Here is a 15,921-nt window from a genome sequence, read left to right as displayed (position 1 = left end):
CTCTATTATATGTGTTCTATTTGATCTTGCTCAAAATAGATTAAGCTTCCACAAGTTTGTTTGTAGAAGTAGATCAAAGGTGATCAAAGCGAAGAACGGTATACAAAGAAGGGAGAAGTTTGAAGTTTGAAGTTCCTGATTATAGAATTTGAATTCTTATCACATCTCAAATTTCACCAATGGTGTTCAATAGTTTGAGACTCAAGTATGCACTTGATGGAAGCTCGAATTATATAGCCTTGCAGGATCGCATCGAAGCGATATTAGAGGAAAACAGTTTGAAGGATTTCATTGATCAAGAAGTGCCCAAGCCAGTAGCTACTAATGCCCAAAAATTGGAGGAATGGAAGAAATGTCTGGCTCGAGCGAGGAGAATCCTTCTGGATGGAGTTCAAGACCACATAGTCTCGAGTCTCCATGGGAAAGAGACATCGTTTTCAATGTGGAAAACATTGAAGGATCTATATTAGAACAACAATGACTAGAGGAAGCTGGCACTGAAAGACAAGCTTCGAAAAATCAAGTGTGAAAAGGGCGACATGATCTCTACATATCTGAACAATCTCATGACCTACAGGGATGAGCTTGGAAGTGTAGGGATCACGACAGCCAATGATGACATCGTGAGTCTTGCTCTTCTTCGTCTTCCTAAGAGCTGGAATAACTACCAAGACTCGGTAAATGGAATAGAGAAACTACCAGATTCGTAACGACTTTGGTCAAATATGATGCAGGAGGAGATAAGGAGAAGCACGAGAGATGGATATTCATCAAAACATGATGATGAGGAGAATCTAGCCTTAGCGAGTAAGGCAAAGAAAGTGAAAGGGAAGGCATACCATTCCAAATCCGGTTCTTCCCATGGTGGGAAGAAGATTGACAAATTGAAAGTGAGATACTTTCATTGTCATGAGGTGGGCCATTATGCTATGAATTGTACATAGAAGAAATCCAAGAAGGGGTCCTCGAAGTGATCAGATGGTGAGGCACTCACCTCACAGTTCGAATTGGATTTCACCCTCATCGCATGTATGGTTTCATCGATGGTGGGGTGTGTTTGGTACTTGGACAGTGGAGCTTCATTCGACATGACTGATGACAAGAATCTTTTCGGTACCTTGGAGGAGAAGGCATTACAAGAAAACAGGTCATTGGTGAGGGACAAAAAATGTCACCATAAGCTCATTGGTGATGGTCAAAAGAGCCTTCATCACCAAAAACTAAACGTCACCAAAGGTGGCATCGCCAAAAGTATAGCTATTGTGGTGACATTAAAAGTCCGTCACCAATAAGTATTTATAATGACGGATAGAGACTGCCACCATTTCATATGAGAAATGGTGACTAACCATAGCCTCCATCACCAAAAACTGAACGTCATAAAAGGTGACATCGCCAAAAGTATAGGTGTTGTAGTGACATTCAAAGTCCGTCACCAATAATGATTTATAATGATGGATATCAAATGTCACTATTTCATATGAGAAATGGTTATGGCCCATAGCCTTGGTCACCAAAAATTGAACGTCACCAAAGGTGGCATCGCCAAAAATATGTGTTTTGGTGACATTCAAGGTCCATCACGAATATTGATTATAATGACGGATAGTAACCGTCACCATTTCATATGAACAATAATGATTTATTGTGATGGATCTTTCATGGCCATCATTATTGGTGCATATATATGGTGACGTTCGTTGACCGTTAGCAAAGCTGCACTACTAGAAGTATAGGTGTTGTGGTGATATTTCACAAATAATGACTATAATGATGAACAATCACCATCACCATTTCATATTAACAATCACAATTTATGGTTATGGAGCTTTGAGGGTCGTCACTATTGATGTGTATATATGGTGGCATTTGTTGACCGTCACCATTTCATATTTTCGTGAGGGTCGAAAAATGTCACCAAAGCTCACTGGTGATGGTCAAAAGAACCTCTGTCACCAAAAATTGATCATCATCATTCCATATGGATGTCATGGCATGATGGAATCGAAACACCAACCTCCTGCTTGTAAAGCAGTTGCTCTTCCATTGAGCTAGCACCCTTTAAAGAATAAGAATTTTAAAAATTAGACCTTGAAACTTCATAAATTGTAAATTCTACAACTTTCAATAAATTAAAGTCTCGGCAATATTTTACTAAACAAGCAAAGCAGAATCGAAGCTGCAGGTCAGTACCTAATGGTTATGGAAGCTATGAAAAGTGGGTGGAGGAAAAAATAGTTATCTATAAGAGAACCAATATGTTCATTTGAATACTCAATTAAAAGTGAAACTCTGAAGACATTTATAACTTATAAATCAGCTATAACTAGAAAATGCACCAAATATTGCAAAGGAAATGTCATAAGTGGATAGCATATGGAAAAAGAGCATTGATGAAGATAGATGCAATATGTTATAGGTTGAGTGAAAGAAAAATCTCAATGTTTTTCTTTGGTTTTTAGATATATGAATGATATCTAAACTTCTACGCAAATGTAACATAGGCCTTCGGAAACCATGAACGACATATTGGAATGATTAACATTATAGCATCTAACAAGGCCCAAATGACCTAAAACAAAGATAAAAATAAACATCCAAAGAAGCAAAATCCTCACAACAACAAGAAAGGTAAGGGTTTTGGTACTTTTTCACCATTAGGAAGAGAGTAAGGCAATAGGCTCTATTTCATTCTTCCTTCTCCAAATATTTCACCTTTCTAGATCCTTCGGTCCTATCCCAAGTAATTTTTAAGGGGGGATGTTAGGATATTTAGAGAATTAGGAGTTAATTAAGTTCAACTTAGTCTAATGTGTCTATTAGGTAAAAGTGTGTTTTTATTGTATTTCTTTAGTATGCATTAGTTGCATTGTAGTTTGATGGTCATGATATGCTATAGACATAGAGTGATCTAATGGCTCATAGTCTCCTTGATACTAATGGCTATTAATTTGTGGCTTAACACCCAATTGTTCCTTGGTCTCTATTTAGAGGGCATGGAGGGTCATGGTTGATGATTGATTGTGACAACTCTCTTATGTAGAATATTTTCTTTTGCATTAATAAATTTCCTCAAGTGGGCATGTTGGTTGGCGTCCTAGATTGTTTCCCTCTTAGAGGGTTTTAACCACATAAAAAATCTTTTGTTGTGATCTTTGATCTGGTCATGTGATTGGTTACTTAAGGTGTTCATCTTGTATGGAATACCCTGTTTACCTGAACAAAGTAAATGCATGCCCACAACCAAGCAATAATAAATGCTTCTTTGATCTAATGGAGTTGCCAATTTTTTGGTAGTAAACTATAACAATGGTGTAAAATTTCTCTAATCTAAGGGTAGTGACTTAGATATAAACAAGCATGAATCTCAAAACATGAAAAATGTATTCCAAAGAATATTTATGATACTTTAAACCCTAATCTATCCATATAAAAGGAACCTAAATGAACGAACTACAAACATAAATATTATTATAATTATTTAGAGAATATAAATAATAACTTCATTTCTAATAGAAGGCATACATACTTTTACCTACAAAGAAAATTTTGATGAAGAAGTGGCTCCACAATCTCCTCCTTGGGAGGATCATTTTCTTCCATGGTTTATATTGATTCCCTCCTTGGTTGCAAGTAGAATGAAGATCCAAAAACTATCATCAATAGGAAGGAATATTTGAGGTTTTTTGGCATAATTTTGGTAGTATGTACCTATTCTCTGTGGATGGATGATAGATGGAGAGACCTCAAGTCTTTATTTACAAGAAAGTAGTGGTTAAACCACCTTGAAGTGGTCATGAAAGTTGTGGTTAATTGAGAAATTCAAGGCTAATAATAGAAATTAATGTTTTAAAATGTCCATTTATAAGTTCTACTTTCCTTTTCTAGAACATTATGGTTAGAAATAAACAAAATTAAGGTTTTTATGGGCCAATGTAGGTTTTGGGAGTACTTTCTACACTAGCCACAACTTATTAGGGGTAAAAAGTGTATTACTGCTAATGGTTCCAAATCCAAGTTTTCTACATATGTTTCCATAGGTGTAATGAAGGTGGAAAATGAGGTGTCGTTGGTGGAAAACATGTATTTTGATGATTTATTTTGGTGAACTTGTGCAAATGTGACAAGTACATAATTTTTAGGTGGTAAAAGCTAACTACGTGCATCTTTTTCTAGTTTTTTTTACCTATGGGTACCTTTACAAATGGAGCATCCCTTTATAAAATCGAAATATACATTTAAGAAAGGAGTTTAAGTAGTAATGAAGGACGTTTGAGAAAACCATGAAATAAACCCCATGGTAATAAGAGAATACCTTAGATGGCATGGAAGGATAGGAAATTTGAGCTAATAACAACAATGAAACCATCCAAGAAGAATAAAATGATAATTTATAAACTTGCATTTATCACCCGAAGCCTTGAAGGGAAGTGAGTACTATGATTTTGTTTAAATCATGAGATGCACTTAAGAAATCACTTCCAAAACATAGTTTTTAAGACTAACTATGCCCTTATTAGGAAAAAGGGTGATTGACTAGATGTTGCTAATACTCAAGCTATGGTTGAATACTAATTGTCAATAACAAACCTACGACCACCCCCATAATCTTTGAGATTCAGATAATTTTGAGGAGATCAATGAGAGATGGGTTGGCCATCATGCATTATTTAGCATGGAACTTGTGCATGAATTCTTTTCTCCTTCTTCCTATTCTTTGAACCTATCTCTTAGCCTTCACTATCTTCTTATAAATAGAGGCCATATCAATGAGAATGGAGTATAGTAAGTCTATTATCAAGCATCCTCATGGTAGTGGAAAGCAATCAAATAGTTTTTTTGTCATCTTGTACTATGAATTGAGTATTGGGCATCAACACAAGAGAAACCATAATCCTAGCTAAGAATCCATATTATTCTTGCCACAATATGGAGATATTTGCTTTCTTTTTCCAACCAAGAAAATATGGAAAAGGATGAGCTCAATGAGCATGGAGATGGAATTGTAGCAAATACTTACGGTAACTTCATTTGTTGTATCTCTTTCAATATATAATATAGATCTATGTTCACCCCCCTCCCGTGGAAAAAAAAAAGTACTTATTGACAAGCCCCTTGTTTGACACCTTTTTGCACCCTTTTGGCCACCCACAACATACCCTTATTACCTATATTTTCCTACGCTATCCACAAATTTTGTGTACAAAAGTAAATTTACCAAAAGGGTGTTAATTAGCTATGTTTTATTATTATTTGTTGACAATTTGGTAACAAAAGTATCATTTTGATACTTATTGTGGATTGGTAGTTGTTACAGTTTTATTGCAGCGTAGGGATCCCATAGCATAATCATGGTTGGGATATGAGATATCTATAACACATTTGCAGCCACCTGTAGAAAAGTAACAACATAATCATAGTTGGATTTTGTTTTGAATTAAGAGGAAATTATTGTCATCACTTTCATAACAATGCCAACATGACTTCAAATGCCTCCAACCTATATATTGGGAAATGAGCTTTGGAAATGAATAAGGTCGTGATACATGAGGAAATATCACTAATTCAGGTTTTATTTTATTACCAAGGATTTTCCTGAGTATGATAAAGTGATGCATCCAAACAACTAGAAATATGAAATGAACCTAAATTTTAAATATTCTTAAAACCACCTGTGTAAAAGTTAATTTGTGTTAGAATAGCCCAAGGAGAAGATAATAAATAAGAAACATGCAATCTCTCTCATGGAGATCTAGGGAAACTCTATATTCAGTAGTAATACTACCATGTAAGACTTGTGTGGCATGTGGTAGATGTCTCCTTTATTTACACTTGGATTTAATTAAGTAGTATCATTTTACCCTTATAGTACCTCATCTAAGCAGGCAAGGAACCATCCCAGGATAGGTACGACTGTAACTTTGGTAGGATTAGCAACCTAGTTCCTAGATTTTATTACAAAGGTGTGGTTAATAAGATTTTGTTACAAGTCGTAACTATTTTCTAGATATTTATTCAAGTTTGAGATTGATATAAGTAGTATTATTAGAAGATTTTTAGTAGGAATAAGTCATCCATTTTTTTGTAGATTTTTAATTAATTGTTCAACAATTCTATATAGGAAGTTCTGATTTCTAATTTGATTCTTATATTCTCATTGGATTTTAATTGTTGTATCTAATAGCCATTAGTGATTAGAAGGTATATGGTGCCAATCATTCGAGCCCAACCCAATTTTGAAACTCAATATACTTGTCTAACCTATCTACTTGATTCTTGAAATGTTATTATCCTAGATTGTAGAAGTTGTACCCTCTATTCTCAGGCATACATTGTTTTGCCTAATATTAGACCAGAAGACCTGCAAAACCAAACGTTCCCTCCTGACCATTAGACCACATTCATAGGACTTGGCATGCATATCATGCTGGTACCTGTGCACCTTATCTGCACCAAATTAGTGAAGGTTTTTCAATCACTCTAACAACTTTACATTTAGACTTATTCAGTAAGGTTCGCTACTAAAGACCCTATACTTGCTACATCAAAGATTTTTTGGATAATGGAAATTTTATTACCATTTTTATATAATTTTAGGGAAATTTTTAGAAATCAGATTAGAATTTTTCAATTTCAAAATTTTTGATGTCCTAAATTTTTTTGATGATATTGAATCTATTTCTAATAGAAAATAATAATTCCAACACTCTTACTTTCAAACTTTTTGAAAAAAAATAAGACTAAACAACACCTATTTTTTTCGTTTGAATGGAGCTAGAGTCTCGTCATGAAAAACAACTAGGGACCATGCTTAACACGTGCACCTACTAAGTGATAACCTGGCTGGGGACAACAACAACAATTTGGAGTTAGTGTCAGAGCTCTAACCAAATGGACAACACAAATCTGAGCATAAAACCTATTTCTTTTAATTAAATATCAGTCCACAATTTACAAATCATGGATATATTAATATTCAGCACTTTAAAGTGTATATATAGTAGAACCATAGTCAGAAAATGAGTGCACAGTGGAACCTGGAGTCAAAGGATAAGCTTAAAATCGTTTATGATCTTCCATTGGCTCTCATATCAGCCCCTACCAGCTCACTGTAGCTTGAAGAAATATTCCAGGACACTGATAACACATACAACAGCAAGGAAACTTGAGCTTTGCGTAATAACCAACCTTTATACACTTCAGCAATAGCAAATTTCAATGAGCAACCTCTCCTTTTCTCAGCATTGCAAACTGTAGCATAACCATTAGAAGGTATAGGACTAGGCTTAAAGAATACACCTCCAGCATACAAATAGTAAGATACTTGGCCCTCACTAGCTTGGGAACTTAACTCCTATACCCAAATCAATCTTCAACAAGTATTTATACATTTAGCCAGCTACTAAAAGGTACCTAGACTTCATTTAATATTTAATAGGAAACTCGGGCTCTGTTCTATTCATATAAATCATCCCACCAAAATGAGAATGATCTTTGACCCTTTGCTTCAGTAAACTTGGTCCTTAGTTCAAACTACTCAACCAACAACGAATTTTGAGCAACACATCCCTTTCTTTGCAATGAAAAGAAGTCTTTCCAAAAGTTTGAAACTTGGCCTCTCTTCCTTAACAAGTTCTGGGCTCTTTCTCCATAGCTCAAAGCTGTCAAACACTAGGTTTGAAAGATTCCATGTCTTCCTTTGGCTTTGGGCAATAGGAATTCTGAAAAAAATCAATTCGAGCATGTGAAAATGGTTGGCAATAGAAACAGGTTCTATTTCAAAATTGCCTAAGTCTATAATAGTTGTCCCCCCCTAGTTTGAGGTTTTTTTTTCCAAGAATAACTCTACAAGGTTTATATGTAAGAAGGATTCACCATTTAACATATAATGGGTGCTCATTCCACCCAGCCACAAAGGGGGATCTCTAAATCCATAACCCTTAAAAAGTCTCTCCTCGATCCCCCTACAGTTAATCGAACCCATTCCTCTAGAACCTTGACAAATTGGTTGCTATTGAAGATTGGCATGATTGAGTTTGTGCAAAAGGAAAAAGGGCAGGGGTGAGCCCTCTACTCAATGCAAACTTTTGCAAGGGATAACTGCCCCAATTATCATAGTTTCTCCTTACTATGATAGGATAAATCTCGTAGCTCAGTTTCCATTTATTGGTTTAGATAAAGTCGGACACCATTACTGTTTATGTTTGTTACGGTGTTGATAAAACTTGCAATAATATAGCAGGGCCCTAATTCTACATTACAACGAAGACTTTAGTGATATATCAATTTAGATTTATGGATTTAGATAAAGCCGTACTTCAATACCCCTAACCTCTTTGATAACTTTACTATCTAACATCTCTACCTGATATCCATGTAGTACTCCTTCTAGTTGATATTCAGACTCTACCAAAGGGGATGAGACTCCCCTTAAGGGTTTAGATTTCTGTCCTAGAATGTGCTTTGGGTGAGACCTCCCCCTCACAAGGATTAAAAATGCAAGAACTAGACTAAACTAGACCTTTCTTGGACACCTAAGTGTACCGTGGTCTCCAAATAGAGCCAGCCAATAGCTGGTAAGCTTGAAAGAACTAAACAACTCGATACCAGTATTTCGCTGGTTTTGTTATCTAAACCAAATCCTATAGAACCAAATCAATGCTTGTATTAAGTAGGAAACTTGAAGGTTAGTGTCCAGATATAGTGGCAGCAAATCTTTGATACCCAACCCTTTAATTGCATACCTAATTATATCTTTATTTTTTGGAAAAAAGAAATTGCCATCTATCACAAGATTTCAATAAATCCATTAGTATCAGGTATACACGGTTGAAGCCGATGAACTGGTCGAACCCTATTAGGAAATGGCTCACCTCTTCACTAGACTAAATGGATAGGAAACAATGGCACAAGTTGCAGAAATTTCAAACAAAGGTTAACGCAAGATAGAAAATTCTAGTCTTTTTTGACCTATGGGTACATTTATAAATGGAGCATCTCTTTATAAAATTGAATATACATTTAAGAAAGGAGTTTAAGTAGTAATGAAGTACGTTTGAGAAAAAAATGAAATAAACCCATGGTAATAAGAGAATACAATTTATGGCATGGAGGGATAGGAAATTTGAGCTAATAACAACAATGAAACCATCCAAGAAGAATGAAATGAAAATTTATAAACTTCCATTTATCATCTGAAGCCTTGAAGGGAACTGAGTACTATGATTTTGTTTAAATCATGAGATGCACTTAGGAAATCACTTTCAAAACATAGTTTTTAAGACTAACTGTGCCCTTATTAGGAAAAATGTTGATTGACTAGATGTTGCTAATACTCAAGCTATGGTTGAATACTAATTGTCAATAATAAACCTACGACCACCCCCATAATCTTTGATAATCAGATAATTTTGAGGAGATCAATGAGAGATGGGCTAGCCATCAACCACTATTTAGCATGAAACTTGTGCATGAATTGTTTTCTCCTTCTTCTTATTCTTTGAAACTATCTCTTAGCCTTCACTATCTTCTTATAAATACAGGTCTTATCAATGAGAATGGGATATAGTAAGTTTATTATCAAGCATCCTCATGGTAGTGGAATGCAATCAAATAGTTTTTTGTCAACTTGTACTATGAATTGAGTATTGGGCATCAACACAAGAGAAACCATAATCCTAGATAAGAATCCATATTATTCTTGCCACAATATGGAGATATTTGCTTTCTTTTTCCTACCAAGAAAAGATGGAAAAAGATGAGCTCAATAAGCATGAAGATGGAATTGTAGCAAAGACTTACGGTAACCTCATTTGTTTTATCTATTTCAATATATAATATAGATCTATGTACACCCCCCTCCCATGGTAAAAAAAAAAAAACATACTTATTGACAAGCCCCTTGTCTGCCACGTTTTTTCACCCTTTTAGCAACCCACAACATACCCTTCTTACCTAGATTTTTCTACACTATCCATACAGTTTGTGTACAAAAGTAAATTTATCAAAAGGGTGTTAATTAGGTATGTTTTATTATTATTTGTTGACTATTTGGTAACAAAAGGATCATTTTGATACTTATTGTGGATTTGTAGTTGTTACAGTTTTATTGTAGCGTAGGGATCCCATAGCATAATCATGGTTGGGATATGAGATATATATAAAACATCTGCAGCCACCTGTAGAAAAGTGACAACATAATCATAGTTGGATTTTGTTTTGAATTGAGAGGAAATTATTGTCATCAATTTCATAACAATGCCAACATGACTTCAACTGCCTCCAACCCATATATTGGGAAATGAGCTTCGGAAATGAATGAGGTCATGATACATGAGGAAATATCACTAATTCAGGTTTTATTTAATAACCAAGGATTTTCCTGAATATGCTAAATGGACGCATCCAAACAACTAGAAATATGAAATGAGCCTAAATTTTAAATATTCTTAAAATCACCCGTGTAAAAGTTAATTTGTCTTAGAATAGCCCAAGGAGAGGACAATAAATAAGAAGCATGCAATCTCTCTCATGGAGATGAGGGGACACTCTATATTCAGTAGTACTACTACCATATAAGACTTTGGTGGCATGTTGTAGATGTCTCGTTTATTTACACTTGGATTTAATTAAGTAGTATCATTTTTCTCTTATAGTACGTCAACTAAGGAGGCAAGGAATCATCCTAGGATAGGTACTACTGTAACTTTGGTAGGATTAGCAATTTAGTTCCTAGATTTTGTTACAAAGGTGCGGTAAATAAGATTTTGTTACAAGTCATAACTATTTTCCAGATATTTATTCAAGTTTGAGATTGATATAAGCAGTATTATTAGTAGATTGTTAGTAGGAAGAAGTCATCCATTTTCTTGCCGATTTTTACTTAATTGTTCAACAATTCTATTATAGGGAGTTTTGATTTGTAATTTGATCCTTATATTCTCATTAGATTTTGATTGTTGTATGTAATAACCATTAGTGATTAGAAGTTATATGGAGCCAATCATTCGAGCGTAACCCAATTTTGAAACTCAATATACTTTTCTAAACTATCAACCTAATTCTTGAAATGTTATTATCCTAGATTGTAGAAGTTGTACCCTCTATTCTCAGGCATACATTGTTCTGCCCAAAATTGGACCACAAGACCTGCAAGACCAAACTTTCCCTCCTAACCATTAGACCACATTCATAGGACTTAGCATGCATATGATACTGGTACGTGTGCAACTTATATGCACCAAATTAGTGATGGTTTTTCTCTCACTCTAACAACTTTACATTTAGCCTTATTCGGTAAGGTTTGCTGCTAGAGACCCTATACTTGTTACATCAAAGATTTTCTGGATAACCAATATTGTTAGTCTAAAGAGGTGTTATTTTTGCCTAGAAAATAATGGAAATTTTATTACCATTTTGATAAAATTTTAGGGAAATTTTTAGAAATCAGATTACAATGTTTCAATTTCAAAATTTTGAATGTCCTAAATTTTTTGATGATACTGAATCTATTTCTAACAGAAAAATATAACTCAAACACTCTTACTTTCAAACTTTTTGAAAAAAAAAGGAGAGTAAACAACTCCTATTTTTTTCATCTGAATGGAGCTAAATTCTAGTCCTACAAAACCGCCATGGACCATGCTTAACACATGCACCTACTAACTGATAACTTGGCTTGGGACAACATCAACAATTTGGACTTAGTGTCACAGCTCTAACCAAATGGACAACACAAATATGAGCATAAGACCTATTTATTTTAATTAAATATCAGTCCACAATTTACAAAGCATGGATATATTAATGTTCAACACTTTAAAGTGTATATATAGCAGAACCATAGAAAATGAGTGCACAGTGAAAGTTGGAGTTAGAGAATAAGCTTAACAGCATCTATGCTCTTCCTTGAGCTTTCATATCAGCTCCTACCAGCTCACTGTAGCTTGAAAAAATATTCCAGGAGGCTGATAACACGTACAATAGCAAGGAAACAAGAGAAAATTTCAGTGAGAAACCTCTCGTTTTCTCAACGTTACAAACTATACCACAACCATTTGAAGACACATGACTACGCTCAATAAAGAAAACACATCTAGTTTACAAAAAATATTTTTCGGCAAAGATGACATGGACAAATGATGTCTCATGTGATCTTCGCTGAAAAATATTTTTTGTAAACTTGATATGGATCACAGAAGCCTAAACTCTAAAACACATATAGCAGACAAATAGTAACATTCTTGGCATTCACTAGCTCGTGAACTTAACTCCTACACCCAAATCGTTCTTCAGCAAGTATTTATATGTTCATCCAGCTACTAAAAGGAACCTAGACTTCATTTAATATTTAATGGGAAACACAACCTCTATTCTATTCATATAAATCATCCCACCAAAATGAGAATTATCTTTAACCCCTTGCTTCCATAAACTTGGTCCTTAGTTCTAACTACTCGACCAACAATGACTTTGGAGCAATACAACCCTTTCTTTGCAGTGAAAACTTGTCTTTCAAAAAGATAAAAACTTGGCCTCTCTTCCTTAACAAATTCTAGGCTCTTTCTCCATAGCTCGAAGCTGCCCAACACTAGGTTTGAAAAATTCCAAGTCTTCCTTTGGCTTTGGACAATAGGAATTGTGAAAAAAAAAGTGTTTCTATCGTGTGAAAATGGCCGGCCAGAGAAACCAGTTCTATTTCAAAATTTCCTAAGTCTATAACAGTTGTCCCCCCTAGTTTAAGATTGTTTTTTCCAAGAATAGATATTTAAGGTTTATATACAAAAGGATTCACCATTTAACATATAATCCATAACCTTTAAAAAGTCTCTCCTGGATCTCCCTACGGTTAATCAAGCACATTCTTCCAGAACACTGACAAATTGGTTGCTATTGAAGATTGGCATGATTGAGTTTGTGCAAAATGAAAAAGGGCAATGATGAGCCCTCTACTGAATGAAAATTTTCGCAAGGGACAACCACCCTAATTATTAGAGTTTCTCATTATTGTGATAGGATAAACCTCGCAGCTCAGATTTTATTTATATATTTAGATAAAGCCAGACATCATTACCATTTATGTTCGCTAGGGAGCTGATAAAACTTGCAATAATGTAGCACGGCCCTAATTCTACATAACAACGAAGACTTTGGTGAAATATCAGTTTGCATTTATGGATTTATCGGCCCTAATTCTAGATAACAAAAAAGACTTTAGTGATATATCAGTTTGCATTTATGGATTTTGATAAATCCGAAAATCAATACCCCTAACCTCTTTGATAACTTTACTGTCTAACAGGTCTACCTTATATCCATGTAGTACTCCTTCTAGTTGATATTCAGACTCTAGCAAATGGGAGGAGACTCTCCTTAAGGGCTTAGCTTGTTGTCTTGGAATGTTATTTGGGTTAGACCTTCCCCTCACAGGGATTGAAAATGCAAGCACTAGACTAAACTAGACCTTTCTTGGACACCTAAGTGTACCTTGGTCTCCAAATAGAGCCAGCCAATAGCTGGTAATCTTGGAAGAACTAAACAACTCGATACGAGTATTTAGCTGGTTTCGTTATCTAAAACAAATCTCGTAGAACCAAATCAACGCCTGTATTAAGTAGGAGCCTTGACGGTTAGCGTCTAGATATAGTGGTAGAAAATATTTGATACCCATCCCTTCAATTCCATACATAATTATATCTTGATTTTTTTTGAAAAAGAAATTACAATCTATCACAGGATTTCATTGAATTCATTAACATTGGGTATACCAAGTTGAAGTCAATGAACTAGTCGAACCATATCAGGAAATGGCTTGGCTCTTCACTCGACTAATTGGATAGGAAATGATGGCACAAGTTGTGGAAATTTCAAATGGAAATTAATGCAAAACGGAAAATTTAACTCAATATGGAAAGGTATAATGGTGAGAGTCTGCACCAATTCTATAAATATGTGTTAGGTTTTCTCTTCATGGGTCGGAATAATATTTTTCACAACATTTAATAGATCAACTTCTTTGTAAGTACAGTGGATACTTCAACAGTCTCAAGCAAGAATTTCTGAAGAAGAAAAAGAAAGGAAAACTCCCGATGGAGGCAAGGCAGAAGCTGCTTGAGTGGTGGAATGTACATTACAAGTGACCATATCCTTCGGAAACAGAAATGGTCACTTTGGCTAAAAGTATTGGTCTGGATCCCAAATCCTTAATGTGATCCTCTACTAGCTCTCCTTTGCCAGGATCAAATTTGCGTAGTAGGCCTCTCACGATGTTTAGGAAAATCATATTGAGGTCTTACAATGACAACTTCATCTTGGGCCAACCATGGGTGAGTGGGTGGATTCGCTCCACTGGGTCAACGACTGGATCCACTCAATCAACTAATTCATCGACTGAATCTAGTACAAAATCTATTGATGCTTATATATATGATGCTACCTTCACCTATGCTTATGGATCTGCTACTTATAGTCTTGCTCCTGGTTGGGATGCTTCAACGTGTGCTTTAGGTGCACTAGCCTCTGCCCTAGCCTATGCTCCTACTCCTTTCTTCATTATTGCTGCTTTTGGGTCTCAATCTCGACCTGGACAGGGTGCTTATAGCTCTTCCATGGCTGGATCAACAGAATCACCTATGACTAGATATGCTTACTCTGCTACTAGAATAGGTGTTGGATAAACTGTTGGTGTTGTATATACTTCTGCTACTAGTGATGCTGCTTATGGATCTCTCTCAATTATGAAAGACGGGACCCATGAAATCAACGACCCCACCCAACAGAAAATATGAAGAAAACAAAAGAAATTAAGAAAAGCCCTACCTCAGAGGAGGTCCCATGAAGTCAAGGACCCCACCCTAGCCAACAAAAAACCTGAAGAAAATTAAAGAAATGAATAAAAACCCTACCTCATAGTCAAACATTGTGCACATGAAAAATCGCAAGGTAATGGCTGATTTCAAATGAAGGCACCAAAATTCAACCCTGCACATTTAGAATAACAATGATATTTGACATGCTTACCCCCACCCAATAAAAAACCTCAAGAAAATGAAATAGATGAAGAGAAACCGTACTTCATAGTGAGACATTGTGCACATGCAGAATGAGAGGGTAATGGCTGATTTCAAATGAAGGCACCAAAATTTAGCCTATACATTTCAGGCTATTGAAATAAAAATAACAATAATATTTCTACATTTCTTGCCATGCCGAAATAAAAATAACAATAATATTTGACAAGATTTCCCTCCTTGCAGTTACATTAATTCGATATAGAAGCCAAGAGCTACAAGAGTTTTCTAAGGTGTGTTTTGAGGAGGACAATTAAAACCATATTAAATTGCAATGGGTTGTTGCATGGGTTCACCTATAACACATTAATATTTAATTAATTATAAATTCTAAAAATATAATAATAAATATTTTATATTAATAAATATATATATATATAATATATTTAAATTAATAATTGAAACTTAATTTTATTTATGTTATAATGAAATATAAAAAATTGCTATTTCTTAATATTACATTTAACAATAATAAAATAATATGTATATTAACAAATTAAAAATCAACATAAAATTTATTACTAATTAAGAGGGATCAAATTTTTTAGGATTTATTAAAACCATATTATAACCATATTAGATTGCAATGGTTTGTTGCATGGGTTCATTGATAAATATACTCTCTAAATGATTGCAATGTTTACTCTCTAAACAAATTCATTAATCATATATCATAAACACTTTATTATTATTATTGTTGGATAATAATAATAATAATAATAATAAAGTGTTTATGATATATGCTTAATGAATTTTTTTGTTGGAAATAGGAAGAGAAAGATGAGATAAAGTGTTTATGATATATGATTAATCTTTTTTTTTTGTTGGAAATAGGAAGAGAAAGATGAGAAAG

Source organism: Pinus tabuliformis, chromosome 9 (assembly GCF_031772625.1).
Source record: "Pinus tabuliformis cultivar Carrire ecotype Pingquan chromosome 9, CPIR1, whole genome shotgun sequence".
NCBI classification, from domain to species: Eukaryota; Viridiplantae; Streptophyta; class Pinopsida; order Pinales; family Pinaceae; genus Pinus; species Pinus tabuliformis.
The sequence above is the reverse complement of the archived record's forward strand: the minus strand, read 5'-3'. Positions refer to the sequence as shown.